The following is a 19,482-nucleotide window of genomic DNA, read 5'->3' as shown; positions in this document are numbered from 1 at the left end:
TTATCTACCCGTGCCATGCTCTTTTAGCCTCCTCTATCCAGCCAAGCAGAAGCTGCTTTGGCATGCAGTGGATGGGCATGTGGGCTCCATAATCCAGCCAACGCAGCCTTGCCTGCCTAAGGAGCTCATTTATGGGAGTGACCAGATCTGTCAACCATCGGTCAGCTCCACATTTCCCACTAAAACCTAACCGATACAAAACTCTGTCCTTAAATTTGGTTTGGTATTATCAGCAGGATAAACAATATATCCCTTACTGCTCACCAATAGAGAAAAAGAACACCTAATTTTCATGTTGAAAAAAAATATATCTGAATTTGTAATTTGCATGCCAACTTGATTTGGGCAGTTTTGCAGATAGGGAAGTATTCTGATTGCAATCTGAGGGTTCACGTGGACAGCAGATTCTGTATAAAAACCAAGACGGCCCAGAGTGAGACACGGCAGTGGAAAGGAAACACTGGTGCACAAGAAGCTCCAAGTCTTCAATCAATTCCAGTTCTTCGATCAGCCATGCTCGCCTTTCTCGTCTGCGCTGCTCTGCTGGTTGGAGGTGAGTGATTGCCATGCACACATTGTTTTAGTGGAGTGACCGCTCTAGCTTCTTCAGGAACTGGACTTCGTTATAGAAGAGGTTGCTAGTACATGGAATAAAACATGACACAAAATGGATAAGATACAACCCAAAAACATATCACAATCATTGTGTGTGTACTATAGTGTGTATGCACATGGGAGAGGTAGTGTAGCGCTTAGCGTCCTGTGCTACGAACCCGGCGACCCGAGTTCAATGACCGCTCACGACCAACACCAGTGACGATTATCAAGGTCGGTTTTGGGACTTCGCCTAGGTCGACTCAACCACAAATGAGGACCTGCTACGATGTGTAAACATCGCCACTCGGAAAACAAATGCGGCTGGGCGTGGTGCTGGCTACCCACCCCTTCGTGTGCCGCAACTGGTGCTCATTAACTGCACTTGCCCCAACAGTTCGTTAAGGCTATACGGGAGATCTTTGTTTTTGTTTCGCGTGTCCTTTTGTTTCTCACAGCTGAGGTGTCTGCTCAGAGCTGTGGGATTGCAGCGTATTCCCAGATCCGCGTGGTGAACGGTGTGGAGGCTCGCGCTAACTCCTGGCCTTGGCAGGTAACGGCAGAGGCTGAATAACATCCATCACAGCCACAAGCTGCATTGTCAGTCGATCACAGTGCAGCAGCATCCATTGTTCTAAATGCCACGTGGTGGACATCATCCAGCAGTGCACTGACAAAACGGCTGCATGTGTGCAACATGAAATGTTCAGATCTTCCACTCTTCTCAAGGACATTGAATCAGTGACTTTAATGGGATAGTGGAAGCGCAATGGTTTATGCACCGTACGACGAACCATGCTACATGGTTTACATTCCCAGCGACTGCTAATATTAGTAGGGAGTGAAATCCATACCAGTCCCAGATTCCACCCCTTCACAACCAGCTGTGACTAGCATTGTGAGGCCTGGTCAAATGGACAGTGGATTGACGAAAGGGCTGAGTTAGTACTGTATTGCAAGATATAGAAATTTGACAAAAAAACCGTAACAACCACCACTTTTCTGCGGGTGCATTGTAGGCGCTCGTGCAGAGGTACTCTGGAGGAAGATGGGTCAACTACTGTGGAGGAACCCTCATTGATAGTCAATGGGTGCTCACCTCTGCGAGCTGCTAAACGTGAGTAACGGCACCAGTGGCGTCGCTCTCGTGTGTGCAGGCAGTGCAACTGCACCGGGTTCCAGGTGTTGTAGAGTATTTTCCTGTACCACATTGCGGCCACCAAAGTTGGAGCAGTGTATCTTGGAAGCAAGGAGGCGGCCTCTATCAATGACATTTACACGATGCCGCAATGTGGCAGTGAAAATGCCATGCTGTAACGCGCACCATTTCTGTTTACTAATTCCTCACTGCAATGTTTTACAGGTGTAAGTGATTACGACCGCCCGTCGCTCTGTTATCTCCCCACATTCACCACAACGTGCAGGAGTGGCTACAGCTACAGGGTGATGCTTGGAAAGCACAGTGTGTCCACAACCGAGTCGGGGCAAGTCACACCTGCATTGAGCCTGATCGCCTGGCATAGCTACTGGAATCCCAGCATCCCGACCAATGGGTGAGACTGCACACGGGCGCACTGTTTCCGTGACACCGTGACATTTTGAGTTGCAATAGACAGATACATATATACAAACATGTACAAATACATTCTACAAAGACGCAAAGAGACAGACATTTATTTTCCCTCTCGAAGCACGTCATTGACACTGCCTTTCAGTAAAACAAAGTATAATTGGAATGTCAGGCAATGATGAATTATTCTTCAGAAGTAACATTTAGTGTTATACGGCAGTGTTAATGACAAGGCGATGAGATGTTTTGATTTGTGCTTACGCACTGTTTCCAGCCCATGCCCATTCTGTGTATGAAAAGATACAGACAGATGAGACACAATGCAATTGCTTCATCTCATACAATGCTTACGATAATACAATGACTAAAATGTACAGTAGAACTCATGTATTTGACCCTATTACTCATGGCTCCATTATCTGCAGAAGCTGTATTGTCCACAATTCGTCTTATTACCCGTGGTCCTATTCTTCCCATTATTCATGAATCTGTCCCCACAAATAAGTGCAGAGTCAAATCATGGATAACCCCACGATATGTATCCCCCACATCACCCGGGTTAAGGGGAGTTCTCCTGTGCACAGCGTTGAATCCCCATTGCTTGTTGTATGTTCGGTGTTGAGCGTCACATCACGACTGACCCTGTCTCGATCCCCCACAGGTACGACATCGCCATGTTCAAGATTGCGTCGCCCGTGGCTCTTTCCAGCACGGTGCGCCCGGCCTGCCTGCCCAGCGCCAACCAGATCCTGCCCAACAATTACCCGTGCTACGTCACGGGCTGGGGATCCCTGTCCAGTAAGTAACGTTCACTCACTGTCAATGAAACACAGAAGGAGATAGAGTTATGGGGAGTGCTTTAAATCCAATGTGTGAATTGCCCCTGCAGTTTGACTCGGTCCTTAATCTTTCTAGGGTTGACACAATGAACACAACTCTGCATAGAGTCAATAGTGGGCAGTAGTCTGTCAGTAGGGTGGCGGTGTTGCTATGTGGCTTTTCCCTTTTGAGCATGGAGAGAGGGACGGTTCGATAGGGGAGTGCCTGTTAACGCCACCAAACTCCGATGCTTTCACCAACGCTCTCCATCTCCACGTTGTCTGTGCGCGTGAGCAGCCAGCGGCCCCTTCCCCAGCGAGCTGCAGCAGGCCAGCCTGCCCGTGGTGGACTACGCGACGTGCAGCCAGGCCAGCTGGTGGGGGAGCAGCCTGAAGAGCAGCGTGATCTGCGCGGGGGGCAGCACCCGCTCTGCGTGCTATGTGCGTTCGGAGCGCAACGCGAGCCATTTTGTAAAATTTCCCATTGGAATTTTTGAGGAAGTCCATAACGGTAGTTTTCTATACTTGCATTTTTCAAATATTTACTATGCACCCTCCGCATCAACATTCAATAACCCAGTTATTTGGCGATGCTGTGTTGGTAGTGGTACACACGTATACATGACGAAAAGCTCCACACATTCGTCAATAACTCTACTTATATATCTCATTATTGACAATTTAGTTGCAGTTTTTTTTGTATAACTAACAGTAAATTCAGATTTTACGGGTTTATTCACGTACATTAAGAGAGTTTCTCAAAATAAAATCCAGATATTTAGACGATGACATGAATAAAAGATGGTAGATAAACGAATACTGTAGCCAACATGGCGTTAGTTGACTGTAGCTCGTCACGTTGGCCCTCCCAGATCGTGCCACGTGTATGGAAAAACCAAAGGCAGCATAGTAGAGTTGGGGACAGAAGGAATCAGGCCTTGGCATTCTGCGATACCTCTCTGTTACTTAGCACCATGGCTCTGAAGCACACTTGACGAGTGTTGGCTCACACAGACACCTGTTACTACAGGAACTCAAAACTTTCGGACAGGAGCTCGATGCCCACACTCTTACAAAGCCTAACGCATGCTAGCAAAGACACACAAGTTTGGAGAGGCATGGTGGCATTTGCTATCACAGCCACCCACTCCCATAATCCAATTCTTCTTGATCCAATGTTAATGTGAGGCATTGCTGTACTCTGCTATGCACCACAGGGTGATGGAGGTGGCCCACTGAACTGCCAGCGGTCGGACAATGCCTGGGTGGTGCAGGGAATCACCAGCTACGTCTCATCTCTGGGCTGCAACACGATTCGCAAGCCCACCGTGTTCACCCGTGTGTCAGCCTACAACACCTGGATCAGCAACGTGAGTGTTTAGGCTGCCACTGTCCAAGTTATTAACATCATAAGGCTGTCACTTTTAACATGTAATACTGTTGAAATATCATTGCTATTAACAATATGCAGTAGAGTTCCAATTATTTTGCGGTGATGTGGAGAGTACATACTGCTAATGTATAAACAATTAGAACATTTTAGGGGACATGCATATGTGATCAACAACTGCATCCACGTGGAGCAAATCTGCTATGTGGGTCTTTTTAAAAATATTATTCAATAGCTGAGACTTATTAGACAAGTCTATAAATGCAACATACCTTACAACTCAAAAGATTGTGTCATCACAGAGAGCAGATAATCGAAGTTCTACTCTAAATATTAGGGTCAAAAACAATGGCCAAAATAATGTAACTGTCAATGCAATAATTGCTATAACTTTTGTAAATGTCAATATAATTGTCAATGCTGTCAATATCAATGTTACCAAGACAGGCATTGAAAGTGGGCTCCAGTTGTTTGCAATCAAAAGGAAAATTGTACACCAGAAGTTGGTGCAAGATCATCGTAAAACTTGGGGATCTAGGTGTTAACTGCAATAGGAGAAGCGATGGCAAGGTGTGATGATGACAACTTTATCTTGATCGATCACAATGCACAGGTGGGATTGGCATGAGGAATCAGGCTGGTATTGGCCAGGTATGATTGTTATCATATTTGTTTATCTGTAGGTACTGACGTTTAAACACCACACATTCTCTGTTTCTCCCGCAGGTCATGAGCGTGTACCGTGAAGCTCCAAAGCTCGCCAATGGAGAGCAGCGTGTCAACAGCGGAGCCAATGCCACAATTGCTGCATTCAGTCAACCACAGGAGTAAAGCTATATGCTCTTTACATCAATGCTACCACTAACCCTAGAATTACAGTTTCTTGCTACGGGTATTTAGTTTTAATATGGGACTGGTCATGTGAGGATAGGATGGGTGGTTCAATGCAGTGAGTTTGTGTGGTCACATTGCTATACATGTCATCATCTATGATAGTAAATGCTGCTCATGTGACCACTGTCAAGAAGACTGACTCCATTTTGCATGATTATCGGATGTTAAGTAGTTATCTTTATATTTGGTGACAAAATAAAGTGGCAATAAAACCAGCATGCATACTGGATCATAAAGTGCCATTTATATCACTTGAGAAGTTATTGATTAAATCTGAAATATTAGGATGAGGCCGAGGTAGCATGAGTAAAATTTCTTCCATTGTCATAGTTTAGTAGGGAATGGAACATCATGTGTTATTGTGGGACGACAGCTGATTCAATTTTGGCTTGGTGTAAATGCAAATTGGAGTACAAATAAAATATCTGGTTTGTTGAATTGACTGGTGGAAGTTATACCACATTAACCATACACGTAAATAAAGGATTCTCAGATTATTCTTTTGGCGTTCATCTGCATTGCTATGATACGTAAGGATGTCACTAAAATACAGAATCACACTTGAGTAATCTAGAAATAATACGCTTTTTCACGTGTGTGCCTGTCTTTAATGCATCGGGATGACATCACGCGAGTTTTGGATGAGGTGAAGGGGTTGATGGCATCAGAGATGCAGGGGTGTTGAGAGGCATATTAATGACACACCAGTATGGGGTGATGTTGTAAGGAGGAAGGGTGATGATGTCACGAGATGTCGAGGGACCAAATGGAGATCATGACATCACGAGACCTTGGGTTGGTTAGATTTTGTAGAGGGATCATAACGTCATGTGATACTAGTGAAGTTTAGGATAAGTGTAATAACTCGGCCAATTTGAACTGTAGAGGTTTCTTAGTTATTATTTAGGGCGCTTCACGCAGGTAACTTGGACAGGGATAACGCACAGATCACTTGGGCCAGGGATAAAGCACAGCTAACTTGGACCAGGGATGGCACGCAAGTCGCGATGACGTGAAGACAGCGACGACGCAAAGATAGCGACGCGAAGACAGCAATGGCGTGAAGACAGCAACAGCGTGAAGACAGCAATGGCGTGAAGGCAGTCGACCCACTCCCACGGCAGCCACGAACCTTGCGTCTCGACTCCTTTTATTCCCGGCATGGCGCTCACTCCGCCCCCGGCCACGACCCCTTTCTCGAACCCTCTAGCCCATTCCCAAACTTCCCAGATGGTTCCCCTTCCGTGATTACCCCTCGTGACCACAGGGCCACATACAGTTCCTGAAACCGCACTGTCTCTACCCCCACACTGTCTCTACCTCACCCCACCCCCCCCTTTTTGAAACAAATCAGCCATCTCGGCTCATAATGACAGTGTACCGCGTGAGGGCCAAAGAACCGCATCGGTAATAAAAACTTTTATCCGACCTCTGACGAACGTTAAGGCAGACGAACTGCATAAATAAACAACCCGACAACCGACGAACAGCGCAGCCGAACTGCATAAAATAACATGACACCCAACGCTTTTTAGGGCAGAAAAACCCCGCATGTAAAAAAAAACAACCCGCCATGACCATGGGAGATCCGCTTAGCGGAATCGTAAACACTTTGACTGGGTCCTTGACGCCAGTCCATCGCTTTGGGCGTATTTCTGTGCCTCTCCAGGCAATGGGGGCTTGCACAAAAGTCTTAAAGAGGTAGGCTCATCCCTAGACTCTTCTGAGGAATTTGACTGGGCTCCAGCTAGCGGTTCATCACACGTGGCGGCTTCCCTGGGCTTCAGGGACTTGGAAACTGTGGTCGGAACAACGCATTTTCCTGAGGCACAATGTCCTTGGCCGATTTCCCCGGCTCGTTGAACACACCAGACATTGGCCGCACAGGGCTTGGAGGTGAGCTGTCAACAGATGACTGAACATATGGTTTCAGGCGCGACGGGTGAACGACCCAATGGCGTCATCCCGCCTGAATTCTCACACACTGAAGCCTCCTGACTTCCTCCACCTCGACGGGACCTTGCCATGGCTGATGTAACTTGGGGGGCGTACCCAGCAGCACCTGAGGGCAGTATAACCAGGCCCTGTCCCCGATTGCCCACGGAAGCACGTGCTCACGCCATTAAAAGCTTGCATCTTGGCAGTGTTTTCTCTGGCCACTTCGCAAGCTTCAGAGACACGACGCAGAATGACCTGTAGGGGAACGGGCATGGCTGCTCTCTACCTAATCCGGCCCGATACCCAATTGTGCATCAATGGGAGGTTCATTATCCCACCTGTACATGATAAAACACGAGGAGAATCCCGTAGAAGCATGTGAGTCCATCCTGTATGGGGCCAAGACTCCTGAAACGTGTGTAGTAGGTTCAAAGAGACTTGGACGACGTAGTCGGAAGCACATTTATTTCTTAAACGTTACATTCTATGCAGGCCAAGGTATACAACACTCGAAGGGGTATCGGCCCCTTCACCTGCCTAACAGGGAGATCCCACGATCTCCATCCTGGCTAGCCTACTCCCAGGTCCTCCACTACAGAGCTAGGGGAGGCTAGCTGATCCAGCTCTGGCAAAGCTGGGATCACGGCACCCTGAGTCCCCAGACCGGCTCGTACAAGAGCATCAGCTCTGGGCTCTCGGGGCCACGCCACTGGCTTGCCCTGGTCGGTCCTTAGAAGGACAGCGATCCAGGGGAGTCCCAGGGCCTATTTAGCTGGTCTTCCTTCTTCACTGGTTTAAGCTAAACACTCAACCCCGAGCCCACCGGCTCACCCCCTTATATAGCAACTCCCCCCTCGAGGGGTGGGGCCGTGGGGGATCACAGCGCCGTTTCAGCCCCCCAGGCTAAACGATGCGGACATGGATGTAAGCATCCTTCCGCGTGCGGGCATAACCACCCCTGGTGTGTTTGTTCGCCCTCCCGTAACACCTCTACATCACCCCCCCCCCCCCCCCCCCCGTACACCCCGCAGCCGTCCCGGCTACAACAAAATTCACAATAAAGATGCATCCCCCCTAAACCCGTGTGTGCCTCGCGTAAACAACAAGAACAACAACAGTAACAACAACACTACCGAGAGAGAAAAAAATAACCCGACATACCGCCCCCAATAAATACCCCATCCCGTAAGAAACCAACATATATACAATTTCAAGGACCCCCCACCCCGCGACCCCAGCAAGGGCTGCACGAGCGGCCGACCTCACATAAGTCTGCGCGTTTTGGCGCGCGTTCTTGCAGCGGGACCGTCACAAGGGTCAGCCCCGGCCGGCCCAGCGGTGGGTGTCAATAGTTCGGGTGCGAGAGTGTCTGGCTTCGCTGACGAGTGACCCCTGACCCGCCCGGGAGGGGTTGGCGGTCGCGAGCACGTCAATCCTGGTGCACCTGGAGGTTGAACAGTCGGTGGCAAGTCAGGCGAATGCAGCGAAGTCGGACTCCGGGAGTCGGTAGACCCCTCACATGTTTGGCCATGTGTATGTGTGGTAGGAACATGGGGCGCAACGAACGGTTTCAACCGCGAGGGGTGCACGAACCACTGACGCTTCTCCCACCGGATACGTACACATTGTGGCCGCAAGACCTGCACCACTTCCACGGGCCCCCGCCACGGCCGCAATAGTTTAGACAAGGTCGCCAGCGGAACTTGGGGACAGTGCAACCACGCCTTGTCACCCGGTTTCCACTGGAGTACATGTACCCAGCCCAGCTTGAGCCTTTCATTCGCCCTCTGGCGGAGGTCTGAATTTTGGATGGCCGCCTCCCGTGCCTCTGTAAATTTAGAGATGTTGAATTTGACATGGTCGGCCAATTTGGATTTCGCATGCGGCGCGGAGATCCGCAGCTGAGTCGTGATAGGCGGGTTAGCCTCGCGACCGTACATTAGGAAGAAAGGCGAAAATCTGGTCGCTGCATGAGGAGCCATTCTGTAGGCTGCCAAAACCCGCGGAATATGAAGGTCCCTGTCGGTCTGGGATTCAGACACCTGTTGAGACAGCATGGATGTGATAGTCCGATGCAGACGCTCCACCATCCCATCAGTTTGCGGATGATATGGGGAGGTACGGATTTTTTTTGTACCCAGGAGCTCGCACACCTCGTGGAGAAGTTTACCCGATAAATTTTTCCCTTGGTCGGTCAGCAGCCGCTCCGGAGTACCTTTGTCGAGGACATAGCCCTGGACAAAGGCCTCCGCGATGGCTGCTGCCAACTGGTTGGCGAGGGGCCAGGCCATAGGCCATCGCGTAAAATATTCCACCCCGGTCAATAGGTATTTATTTTCCCTAGGTGTAGCGGGAATGGGCCCAAAATATCAAGCGCGACGAGTTCGTTAACCCGGGAAACCTTGATAGACTGCAATGGTGGGTTGGACCCCCTTGCTGGTGGCTTCTGTTGCGCGCACTGAGTACAAGACCCTACAAGATCATCCATGTCCCTTGCCATGCCCGGCCAAGAAAAATCCAGCTGGAGCATGGCAAGGGTTTTGTGAGTCCCCAGGTGCAGGAGTCGCTCGTGAGCAGCCCACACCACTCTACCCCTCAGTGTGGAAGGCACCACCAGCCGGTGGCGGCGGGATCTCCCGTCCCAATACATCAAGAGACCCTGGAACAACCCCCACGAGTCGACATTTTCCACCCCCCGACCAGATCCCCCGATGCGATGGCGCAACGCGAGGAGGGAGGTGTCCTCCATTTGGAGGCGCCCCCACTCCACAACAGACAATCCCAGCAAAGAATCCCTCTCTTCTTGCTCAATAGGACCCTCAATTGAAGGCGCATTAGCTGCGGCCGCAAGGACCGAATCAGAGATTATATTTGGAGGTCTGCAATGCCCCAAACCCAGGAGGCAAGCACACTCGGAGGTGGGCGGCAAACGCGACAGAGCGTCTGCGTTCGTGTGGCAAACGCTCTTACGATATGTAGTCTCGAAATCGAAATCTTGGAGAATCTCCAATCTTGGAGAATCTCAGGACAATTGTCCCGATGGCTGTTGAACCCGCAAGGCGTACTGCAGCGCCGCATGATCTGTGCAGACGGCGAAATGGCGACCGTACAGATATGGGCGATATTGCTGAATGAAGTAAACAATTGCCAATAGTTCCCGACGGGTAACACGGTACCTCTGTTCCGCCGGAGACAAAACCCGACTGCCGTATGCTACCACATGCTCTACGCCCCCAACAACCTGGGAAAGCACGCCCCCAATGCCCGTGTTGCTTGCGTCCGTATCGAGCAAGAAGGGTTTCGAAAAGTCGGGATAACTTAATGGCGGAGTCCCAACTAGGGCGTCCCGAAGGGAGCGAAAAGCAGCCTCCTCCTCCAGTCCCCAGTGAAACTTGACCCCCATTGATGTCAAGGCATGTAAGGGTTTAGCAATCGTCGTGAAATCGGCGACAAACCGTCGGTAATAAGATGCAAAACCAATGAAACTCCGGACCTCCCCCACCGCGGTGGGAGTCGGCTAGGAGCTGACACATTGCGTTTTGGCGGGATCTGTGGCAATACCTGATCGTCCGACAATGTGGCCCAAATACCGCACCGATTCGCGGAGCAAATGACATTTCTGCGGCTTGAATTTCAAATTAGCAGCCCGCATTTTGAGGAAAACAGCCCGCAAACTCTGGAGGTGTTCATCGAATGTTTTACTAAAGACGATGATATCGTCCTAGTAAATCAAACAAAAATCTCATTGCAACCCAGCCAGGACCAATTCCATTAATCGCTGGAAAGTTGCCGGCACTGAGTGGAGCCCCATCGGCAAGCGGTTAAATTTGAATAGGCCGTGCGGCATACGGAAAGCTGTTTTAGGTTTAGATTCATCATCCAGAGGGAGCTGCCAGAACCCTGACAGTAAATCCAATGTGGAGAAGAACCGCGCCCCGCCAGGGCGTCAAGCGATTAATCCATCCGAGGTAGCGGATATGCGTCGGCTACGGAAATCTTATTTAGCCGACGAAAATCAACACAAAACCGCAAGGAGCCGTCGTGTTTTTTAACTAACACGATGGGTGCACCCCAAGGGCTGGTAGAAGGGGATATAATATCCGCAGCTAGCATGTCATCTACGGACGATTTGACATGATCCTTTTCAGCGGGACTCAACCGAAAAGGATTTTGGCGGATTGGCACGCTGTCACCCGTGTCAATATGGTGTCGCAGCAGTTTAGTACAGCCAATATCAAATTTGTGTCGACTAAAGACGTCAAAAAATTGCGCAGAAGGGTTCATAGCTTATCACGCTGTGAGTCGGACAGGTCCGATGATCCCGCACAAAGCGCATCCAGCCACCCCTCATCATGGTCCGAATTCGGTTTCGACGGAGGAGCGGTGCTCATATGTCCAACGACCGGTTCCTCACAGGGTACTGGCGTTGCGTGTGCAAGCACGGTCCCTTGAGGAACCACAGCTGTTCGGAACCCAACATTGAGGACCGCGATGAAGGGGTCCCGGTCCCCTTTCACAATGGTCTGGGCCGCTATAAAATCAGGTCCGTTGACCCCGGCCCTAGACGGTCCCAACAGAACACCCCGATCCCCAATCCCCTTAGCGAATGGTCGACGCAGCCTAAGAGGCACGAGCATCTGAGCACCCGGCGGTACGCGTACCGTCCTCGTAACAAGAGCTTGTACCGTCGCAAATGCCATACGGACAGTAGCGGGGGAGGACAATAACATCATACGTCGGCCCGACGGGAGTTCGATGCAACCTTGGTCGATCAAGATTCGAATCGGCATTTTGGCCAAGAAGTCCGTCCCCAACAGGCACGGAACTGCCAAGGAGGAGGAGACCAATACCGGCCCGGATAATTTGATGTCCCCAATACAAATTTGCGTGCGGATCTGTCCGATAATGCCCAGCGAGCCACCGTTGGCAGCATAGCACGGAACATCAACAGGAAGCAAAGGACGGCTTTGAACAGGGAGAATGTTAGGAATTAAATCGGACACAATAGTCGCCGATGCTCCCGTATCAACTAAGACCCGCACCTCAACCCCATCAATATGCCCCACAACGACCGACGACCCCGCCGACGCGGCAACAACGCGGTGGGCCAACTCAGACCACTGGCCCGGTTAGAGAGCCCTTCCCATCGCGGCACATTTCGACGCAACGACAGCCGATTTCTGAACCCCGTCCGTTGCAGTGCATGAGCGTGTCACAGGTGTGTGCGTAGGCCAAACATGTGGGGTGCCACGACTTGCCGGAGTTCGCTGCAGAGCCTTGGGTAGAGGCGTGTCGTCTGGCCAAGGCATCGCACCGCGCTGTCGAGGAGCCCAGCATCTCGAAGCCACATGGCCCCGGAGGCCACAGTTGTAGCACCGTGTGAGCACCCCAGTCGGCTTGGGTTGATCCTGGTGGCTTGGCCCATCCCGAGCTGGCCGGCCCCCGGATCTCCACTCCGTTGGGCGACCCACAGCGCAGACCTCTTCCGATGGGAGGGTGGCTGCAGCCTAGGTATGCCTGGCTGCCGCCTTGCAACGTTGGGACAGCAAGTTTGCGTGGATGTGCTGTGCGGCCCACAGGGAACACATCTCCTTGTCGTCTTGCGCCAAGACCATGATGTCCAGATCGTCCGCCAACAGCAATATCTTCTCAGCCACCATAGCGTCCACCCGTTCCTCGTCCATTCGCGGGAAAGCCGTCTTCGCCAGGGCCAGGAGAGCCGTGCGGTATGCCAGGGACAATTCCTTGGCGCCCCGCTGACGATCATAAAACAGTTGTCTGCAGTCAGAAGGTGGTCCGTAGACTGCAGACGGGAGTCGAAGTGCCACCTGCAGCGTGGCGCACGCTGATCTCAGCGCCGTAGTGAGGGTGGCGAGGGCGTCACTGTCCAACGTCGCCGGCAGTGCACGTAGCGCCTCGTCGTCCGTCCATCGCGACATTTGTTGGTGGGCGAGGAAACGTCTTTGGAAGGCTCCCCAGTAGCCGTCTTCTGCCACAAACTCTTTGAGGACCGGCAATCGCTGCTGGAACGAGGCCTCCGCAGCCGTAGATCGCCAACCGTCGTTCCCGCCAATCTGTACAGTATCAGCGGGAACGGCGGGCGCCATCAGCGGTCGCACTGCTGGTGACGCGCTGGCCGCTGATTGGCGTTCACCGTCGCTGGCCGCTGTTGATGACGTGGCCGCTTCTGGTCGGCGACTGTCGGTCACATGATGTAGCCCGGCCCCGCCCTCAGCACCCACTGTACTGATGGCGGCAAATCCAACCTCCAGGCCCGTTGAAATGGCGGGAACTGGCGTTGCGTGTCTTCCAACGTCGCCCCGTGCTGCTCCTCCAACCCCAAGGCGAGTGATTTCCTCAAACGTGGCGGCTGCCGAGTAGAGTAGCTTCTCCTGGCGGGAATTAGCCACCCGCAGTCCGTCAGCCGACGGTTCCCACCCGTCCGGCCGCTGCGGTGTCGGTGGACTTGGCCCCGGTTGCTCGGATTCGCCTTCAGCAATTTCAGGCTCCGAGTCGGCCGAGGTGTCCTCCTCCCCAGGTTCCTTGGTACGAGCCGTCCGTCTTGTATCCATCTTTAGAAGACCACTTCTGACTCCAGTTGTAGTAGGTTCAAAGAGACTTGGACGACGTAGTCGGAGGCACACTTATTTATTAAACATTCCACTCTATACAGGCCAAGTTATACAACACTCAAAGGGGTATCGGCCCCTTCACCCACCTAATAGGGAGATCCCACGATCTCTATCCCGCCTAGCCTACTCCCAGGTCCTCCACTACAGAGCTAAGGGAGGCTAGCTGATCCAGCTCTGGCCAAGCTGGGATCACGGCACCCTGAGTCCCCAGACCGGCTCTTACAAGAGCATCGGCTCTGGGCTCTCGGGGCCACGCCACTGGCTTGCCCTGGTCGGTCCTTAGAAGGACAGCGATCCAGGGGAGTCCCAGGGCCTATCTAGCCGGTCTTCCTTCTTCACTGGTTTAAGCTAAACACTCAACCCCGAGCCCACCGGCTCACCACCATATATAGCAACTCCCCCCTCGAGGGGTGGGGCTGTGGGGGATCACAACGCCGTTTCAGCCCCCCAGGCTAACGATGCGGACGTGGATGTAAGCATCCTTCCGCGTGCGGGCATAACCACCCCTGGTGTAAATTTCGATTTAAAGCTTTCAAGACTGCAGGGATGTCTGAAATCCTGCGGCCTTTCACTGGAAAAACCACCTCTGCCGTACAAAACTCTACTGACCTGCTATCGACAATCAAGGGGATTCCCCTGTCCCCAGACGACCTGCTTGTCAGTTTTGATGTGGTTTCCTTATTCACCAAAGTTCCTGTACCTGACACCATCGCAATCATTGAAGACTTGGTTCATCAAGGAATGAATACTGGGGTACCCCCCCTGGTGAGACACTGCTTAACCAATACATACTTCACCTGGAATGGAACTTTCTACAAACAAACTAAGGGCACCCCAATTGGCTCCCCCCTATCTCCAGTTGTAGCCAACGTTTTCATGGATAAATTTGAGACTGATGCCATCCAGACTGCCACTCTACGCCCGACCTCATGGAAGAGGTACGTAGATTACACTTTTGTCATCTGGCCACATGGCCGGCCTGCTCTAGACCAATTCCTCGACCACATCAATCCCATACACCCAGCCATCAGATTCACCATGGAAGTCGGAAAAGATGGCAAGCTACCCTTTTTGGATGTCCTAATTAAAAGGAGAGCTGATGGTTCAATGAGCCACTCTGTCTACAGAAAAGCCACCCATACGGATGCTTACCTATAACCGGATTCCCACCACCATCCATCCCAGATGAATTTCCTCATCAAGACTCTATAGCATAGAGCCCAATGCATCTCCGACCAGGAACACATTGCCAGTGAACTCAAACACGTACGCCAAGCTCTTAAGGCTAATGGTTACTCCGACTACACAATCCGCAAAGCGATCACTCCAACCATCAAGAAGGATCCTGTTGAGGAGCCTTTCAATACCATCACCTTACCCTACATTGCTGGGGTCACAAAAAATATCTCCAAAATCCTGATAAAACACAAGATCCAGGTCCGATTCAACACAGTACATAAAATCCGTGATCTGGTCCCGTCTGTAAAAGATGTGGTTCCAGACATACAGTACCCTGGCGTCTACAAACTAATTTGACTCTGTGGTAGCAGTTACATTGGAGAAACCAAACGACATGTCTCGCACCGCATCCGTGAACATAAAGCAGACTTGAAACACGGTAGGACAAACACCTCAGCCGTGGCAGATCACTGTTACAATTCGGTGGGCTCACATGATATTGACTTCTCCAAGACAGAGGTTCTCTGCAAGCCATCTGGCTACCATGAGAGATTCGTTCATGAGGCGATCCACATATACAAACACAGAGACAATTTCAACCGAGAAGATGGATTCTGGCTCAGCAATCATTGGAAGGACGTAATAAACCATTTCGGATCTTAACTGATTGTGTTCACGTTTACGGTGACTTTCAGACCACGTTCCACTCACTGACATTGACTATATATCTTGTATTCTCCGCAGGGAATGGATTCTTTGCTTCGCTGCAAGTCTCCTATCACTAATCTCCCATTGACATATATCGTTGCTTCCTCTTAGTATCTTCCACGCGACGGTCAATGGTACAGTGTATAGCGGATTGTATAATAATAAATAGTATAAAATGTTAATTTTTAATACAATTGTAGGGGTTATTACGGAAGAAACGGCGGACGAGAAACACAGGGGTGTCTGCACTCACACACACGGGTGGTCACACCGACGTCCGCATCCGTTATCCCCCACGACCCCGCCCCTCTGAGGGGATCTCTATAAAAGGCGGGGAGCCAGAGAGCTCGAGGCCAGTTCGACACGAAGCTGACCAGTGAAGATCGAAGACTCGGAGATTAGGCCCTGGGACTCCCCTGTCTCGCTGCCCTTGTCAGGGCCGAGCTGGGTAAGCCAGCGGCGCGGCCCAAGAGCTCCCGGACCTCTGCCCTTGTCAGGGCAAGGCCGGCTTAGCTGGTGCCGAGATTTGTGCTTACCAGGGCCATATCAGTCAGCCTCCCGTAGCCCATTAGAGGAGGACTGGGGAACAGGACAGAGGGCTTAGTACTAGGGTGGGTTCCCCATAGCACGGGTGAAGGGGCCGTTACCCCTTCAACTATTGTGCCTGTCACTGAGTTAATAAAGAGAGTGTGCCTCAACTCCGACCTCGTCTCCTCGAACTTACTACACAATGTACAAAGTAATATATGGTATCGTAATTGTATAGTGAATATACAGCAGTGTAATATACATTAGGGTGAGTAGCATAATACATAGTGTAATATTACAATGTATAAGATATAGGGTGGTGTATATTAATGCAGTATATAATTTAATGTTGGGTTTGTCTATGGCAGTATATAGTACGGTGTAGACTCGTGTGATGTAAGAGAACAAAGTTTAGCTGGAAGCATATTATATTTTTTGCGACATAGAATTGTAATGTATTACTTAATGTTAGTAGCTGAGCTTATTGGAGAGTATATTTAGTATACTGATGATACTATGTAGTTTATACTTTATACTTCATATAAACTACATAGTAGAAAGCTTTAAATAAAAAAATATGTAGTTTATACTAATTGGACATTGAACTCACTCATTATATGTGTAGTGGATTCAACGGAGTCGCAGACGTACTTCTTGGAGGCAACACATATTTATTAACACCAACACATAGCACAAAGGAGTTATTGCCCCTTCACCAGATAACCTAGGCTAACTACGCTTGTTACTGGGAGTAGCTACAACGGACAGGACCCTAGCTGGAGTCCTCGTCCACGTGTTGATGACTTCTTCTTGGACGTAGAATGTAGATCGTGGATCTTCAGATGACGGCAGCAACGCTGAACCCCGGTCCCTGTGCTGACCCCGGTTTATATGCTGCTGGGTCGTTGCTGGCCCCGCCCTTGGCCACGACCACCTTCAAGAAACCTCATGCTGTTTCTCGACCCTTCCCGTAGGATCTACCTTGACATGTGACCACCCTCAAGCCCCCTACCTGGGGCCCTTGTGTAGATCTTACTGGTCACGTGCCTTCCAGTGTCATCCTGAGTGCCATGGCTGACACTCCCACACTCCATCTTGTAGGAGTCAGCACTACACGCCACGCGTGGTGCTACTGCACTGTCCCAGTGATCACCGAGCCCATCCCTAGGGCTGGTACGACACCCACCAACTGTCTCGCTGGCTTGAGACCTTACAGGAGTTCTCCTTCGACGTCATTTACCATAAGGGCTCTCGGCACAGCAATGCGAACGCACTCTCTAGATTGTCACACAGTTCCCCGTGCGCATGTTCGTCGGGCACCAATCAGTGCACACGGGTCCCTCCACCTTCTCGACCTGTCATGTCCGTGGTGGCTTAGCCCGTGGTGCATGCCAGTCCGGGGCTGGCTGATGGCGTCTTCAATCTTCCACGCTGTGTATGGGTGTGCGAGCAACTGCTGGACGACTCCTTGGTTTCCTTGCGGCGTCGTGCTGATCACTTGCTTGACTCCTCTGCGGCGGACGACGCAGGACGACTGGTGTTGCAGGACGGCCTTTTGATGTGGAGGGAGGATCTGGTTGGCCGATGGTGTGTGGTGGTTCCCGTTGCGCTCCGGCACGAATTGGTTCGAGTGTTGCATGCCAAGAATTTGTTGCACCTGGGCGTGCAGAAAACCTTGCTCACGCTGCAAAGGGATTACTTTTGGCCTAGTGTAATAAAAGACTTGACCACGATCTCTGGCTCAGTGTCCTTTATTCGGTCCGTACTGCGTTCCCACACGGCTGTCTCTCTTATTCTCTCTGTGCTGGTTCCGATGTCACTCCAGTCCACATCAGCAGCCCCGCTGCTGTTCTTGTCGCTCTTGCAGCCCCACAGCAGCTCAGCTGCTGTACTCTCACACAGCTCCCTTGGCTGTTCCTGCTGCAGCTCTGACAGCCTCGTGCTGTCTCGCCTTCTCGTCGCTCCTGCGACTCTTGGCAGCCACCCCGCTGCTCCTCACACACAGCCTTACTGCCTATCTCTATCTGCAGCTTTACACCTCCCAGTAGCTCCCTACTGTTCCCAGGGTTGGCTCCCGCTTCTGACGGTGCCCCCTCGGCTCGTACGCCCGCGTGGCCCCACACCTTTCCATTCACACCCCGACTGCCTTCTCCTTCCGGTTTACCCGCTTAAGGACCCCCTACCTTTCACCCACGTCACCTGGCTCCGCCTCCTCGTGACGTCACATCCGGAAGGTCGCTTTCGCCCGCATTACACTAGCATGACGGCCGAGATCTCTAACGTTATCTGCGGCTGCCCTGACTGTGCTCGACGGAAACCACCGTGGCAAAAATATATTCTGCCCTTAAGATCTATTTCTGTTACACGAATTAACGAGTTGGTGGCTCTTGACATTCTGGGGCATTCCAACCCACCCACCGGGGCAATAAATTCTTTTTGGTGGGAGTCGAATACTTTTCCCGATGGCCAATGGCGTGGCCGTTGCCAGATCAATAGGCGTCCTCTATTACCGACGCGGTTTTGAATGGTTACGTTATGGACAAGGGTGCCCCGGAACAATTGCTCACGGATCAAGGTCGTGATTTTTCGTTCAAACTACTGCGCGATGTTTGTGACGCATTGGGCACTAAAAAGATCAGGACTTCGCCCTACCATCCACAGACAGATGGGATGGTCGAGCTACTAAATCGTACCTTTGACGCCATGCTCTGCCACACTGTCAGTGAAAACAGGCCGATTCGGATTTGCATATGCCCGGCGTGCTCTCCACCTACCGGATGGCCCCACACGCTTCTACCAGATACTTGCCTTTTTTTCTTATGTATGGGCGGGAGAACGTGCCACCCATTGGGGCACAATTGGGGACGGCCGTAAAAGGGCCCAAACATGTTCGCGACTCCATACGCCGCATTACTGAGGCGTGGGAGGCAGCGCGAATTAGCACGGCCAAGACTCTAGCTCGGAACGAGCGTTGTGTGCGACGGTCTGTGGGTGATCGGGCCTGGCTTCATTGCCCTCAGGAGCCTGTGAGCACCTCTCCAAAATTGCACAGGTCGTGGCAGGGGCCTGTGGAGTTGGTGTATATTCGGCATCCTCAGTGTGTGCGCATCCGGGCGTCGTTGGTTCGTCCACACGTCCCGGTTGAAACTATTATTTTCTCCCCGTGTCGGTTCGTCATCTCCAACGATTGGCATGCCGGCGTCTGATGTGTCCGATGCGTCAACCCAGTTG

At 51.4% G+C, this 19,482-nt stretch overlaps 1 pseudogene; it reads left to right on the top strand.

The window, feature by feature from the left end:
- The first annotated feature begins 513 nt into the window (after positions 1-513).
- On the top strand, positions 514-5,203 carry LOC144931311 (chymotrypsin-like elastase family member 2A; annotated as a pseudogene).
- Positions 5,204-19,482: the final 14,279 nt, after the last annotated feature.

The sequence above is a fragment of the Lampetra fluviatilis genome, chromosome 4, assembly GCF_964198595.1.
Source record: "Lampetra fluviatilis chromosome 4, kcLamFluv1.1, whole genome shotgun sequence".
Lineage (NCBI taxonomy): Eukaryota > Metazoa > Chordata > Hyperoartia > Petromyzontiformes > Petromyzontidae > Lampetra > Lampetra fluviatilis.
This window is presented reverse-complemented; position numbering and strand designations above follow the sequence as displayed.